The 3,520-nt window shown below is 37.8% G+C and overlaps 1 pseudogene across 1 annotated transcript; it reads left to right on the top strand.

Annotated features, from left to right (window-relative positions):
* Positions 1-227: 227 nt before the first annotated feature.
* Positions 228-1,299, top strand: LOC307053784 (protein Cripto-like; annotated as a pseudogene). Its single transcript has 2 exons — positions 228-283; positions 768-1,299. The product of its transcript is annotated as a protein Cripto-like (transcript).
* The last annotated feature ends 2,221 nt before the right edge of the window (positions 1,300-3,520 follow it).

Genomic DNA, 3,520 nt, shown 5'->3' with positions numbered 1-3,520 from the left:
GGGAGAGGCCAGGTCCTCCTTGCCTCCACCCGACCTGCCTAAACATTCACCCTTACACTTTCACACCCTGCTGATGATGTTACCCTCTTCTATTTCATAATTTCCACTTTATTTCTTTTTTCTTCTTTATTCTGTTTGTTTCTGGCTAAGGCATTTCGGGATATGCTGTCTTCTACCACAAAATAGAGGGTGGCGTGGTAGGGGAATCAATCTACAGATTCAATGCAATGTTAACCTGGGTTTTCTATGTGGAAGAGACAGTGAAGGCTGAGGGGCTGGACTGGTAGGAAGAAGTTTCTGCTTATAAATTCTCCTTACATCTTCTTGAACAGATGATAATCCTTCCCTTTGGGTTTGTTCTATTAACAAATGGTTAACATAGGTTTCAGTTTGATTATCCAAAGGAACGATTAATGAAAACTTCTTGTGAAAAACATCAGGATCAGCTTCTTGTCACCAGATAGATAATTCCTCTACACATTTGAAGATGAAAGTTGGGATTCTTTTAATTGGTGAATTTTATTACCGTCAATATCTTGGTTACTGTCAATATAGTATAATTTAGCAGAATGTTATCATGGGGGTAAACTGAGAATGGTGCACAGGGATCTCTTGTGTTATTTCTTACACTTACATGTGAATCTATAATTATTTAATTATTTCAATTTAAAAAAATTGAAAGTCAGGTGTGGCTGAGGGAGGAGAAACTCCCTGAAGGTTATAGTCAAAGCGTTTATTAGCACTGGCCTGTGAGACATGGACTGAAGGAAGATGGAGAGCCTCTCTTCCAGTGTGATTTTGATCATGGCCTTTTCCAGAGCATTTGAACTAGTTGCTGGATTGGGTCACCATGAACTTGCCCATCAATCACAGGGAGACCTGGCCTTCAGAGATGATGGCCTTCAGTCCTGGGAGGAGCCTGCAATTCCTCATCAACCTTCCCAGTTTGTACCATCCATGGGAATCCAGGACAGTAAGGAGCTAAACAGAACCTGCTATCTGTATGGGGAAACCTGCATCCTGGGGTCCTTTTTGCCTGCCCTCCCTCTTTCTATGGACGGAACTGTGAGCATGACTTGCACAAAGAGAACTGTGGACCTGTGCCCCATCACACCTGGTTGCCCAGGAAGTGTTCCATGTGTAAATGCTGGCATGGCCAGCTTTGCTGCCTTCCTCAGTCATTCCTACCTGGTTGTGATGGATGACCACCTCACAGCTTCTGGGACTCCAGAATTAACACTGTCTGCATGTGCTCTTATGCTACCTGGCATCTGCCTTGCTATACAAAGTTATAATTAACCCATATTTGCATGCAACGTTTGTCATACAAATTTCATGACCTGTAAAGGCTGTCCCTCCAGTGTCCCACCTGAGAGATGATGATTTGTTAGTTGCCTTGAAATAGTGAATAGATTTCCCTAACACAGTGAAATAGTGAATAGATGGTCCCTAACATTTCCTTAAAGTACCAACTACTTTCCTCTGCCCTGCCCTCTCCAAAAAACTACTTAAAAAAAAAAAAGTAACCCATATCTTGTGCCCAAGTCCTATGTTTCTTGATACATGTAACTCTAGCAAGGGCTTATTAATAGTTTCCTTTAAACAATTGAATTCTATCTTCAGATTATTAAAGATTACTCCCAGTGTGGAACTGAGTATAAAACACTGAACAGAGTTGATCAAAATCAATTAAGATAATATCTTGAAAAGGAAAGGAAAGGAAGTATCTGTAAAGGGAGCAAAGAAGAAGAGAGGGGCAGATATCAGAGGTGAGAGACAGAATGCTGGAGAAACGGAAGTGTGCGTGTGTCCCTAGGAGACTAGATATTAAAGTGGGAACAAATGAGAAAAAGTTGAGAAAATAAAATGGATTACTTGGTTGATCGGATGGGTATAGAGAAGCAAGCTAAAAAGCTAAGTTGAAGGACAAGTTTCTATCAACTATAGGAAGCTGTATAAGACAAGGGCACCAGTTTTCTCAAGGATTTGAAAAGAGAATAAAGTCTCCTTGAAAAAAAATTCTATGTAAAGTCCCCCAATGTATTAAGAGTGCTTAATACATTATGATTTCTCCATACTATGCAATTATTTTAATGGTGGTAAAAGATAAAATGTTCACAGTATATTTAATTGTAAATGAGGTGATAAAACTATACATTGTAAAGCCCATTTTAAAAATATGTATCTGGTGTGTATCTGGTGTGCCTAGTAAAAGTGGGAAGTACGCTGAAAAAAAAAATGAAACTGGGGTCTATATCTCAAATCTTGATGTTAGTAAATTTAGGATAATAGAAAGGAAGTTGGTTGCAAACTTACAGAACTTACTGGCCTAATTTCAGAAGCTGCAACACATGGATGGAATAAAATAATTTGAGGTATTATTATATACATGATCCATCCATAAGGGATACCTCTAATTAATTAGGATATTCTGTAGTTCATCACTACACCTAAGTTTTAGGGGAATTCACACCCTTTCAAAATTGTTCTTTAGTATCTCTGACAGAGATTTAATATAGTATTTGGGAGTTGGTGGTTGTCATTTCTAACATCAGTCATAGGAAGTTTTTTAAAAACAAACTCATCACCTCACATAGTACCTTTCTTTGTATACTTGAAATTAGCAAGTTTCGAGTATGCAATACAGTATCATTAACTATAGTCACCACGCTGTACATTAGATTCCCAGAACTTATTCATCTTATAATTGAAGGTATGTACCCTTTGACCAACATCTCCCCATTTCCCCAACATCCCAACCCCTGATAATCACCATTCTACTCTGTTTCTATGATTTTGACTTTTTTTCCCTTAGATTCCACATATAAGTGATACAATGCAACATTCGTCTTTCTCTCTCTGGCCTATTTCACTTAGCATAATGCCTTCCAGCTTCATCCATATTGTCACAGATGATAGGATTTCCTTTCTTTTTAAAGGCTGAATAATAATCCATTACATGTATATACCACATTTTCTTGATCCATTCATCCGCCAACACACTCTTAGGTTATTTCCATACCTTGGCTATTATGAATAATGCTTCAGTGAAAATGAAAGTACAGATATCTCTTCAAGATAATAGTTTCATTTCCTTTGGATATATACTTAGAATTAGGATTAGTGAATCATGTGGTAGTTCTAGTTTTAATTTCTTGAGGAATCTCCATACTGTTTTACATAGTGGTTTACCAGTTTACATTCCCACCAACAGTGCACAAGGGTTCCCTTTTCTTCACATCCTTGCCAGCATTTGTTACCTCTTTTCTTGTTGATGATAGCCATCCTAAAAGGTACAAGGTGATAGCTCATCATGACTGATTCGCATCTCCTTGATGACTAATGTTGAGCACCTTTTTGTGTACTTGTTGGCCATTTATATGTCTTCTTTGGAAAAATGTCTACTCATGTCCTTTGTCCAGTTTTAAATTAGAGTATTTGGTTTGGTTTTGTTTTGTTTTTGCTATTGGGTTGTATGAGTTCCTTATATATTTTGGATATTGACCTCCTATAGATATAT

This window comes from Hyperoodon ampullatus, assembly GCF_949752795.1.
Source record: "Hyperoodon ampullatus genome assembly, chromosome: 5".
NCBI lineage: Eukaryota > Metazoa > Chordata > Mammalia > Artiodactyla > Ziphiidae > Hyperoodon > Hyperoodon ampullatus.
This window is presented reverse-complemented; position numbering and strand designations above follow the sequence as displayed.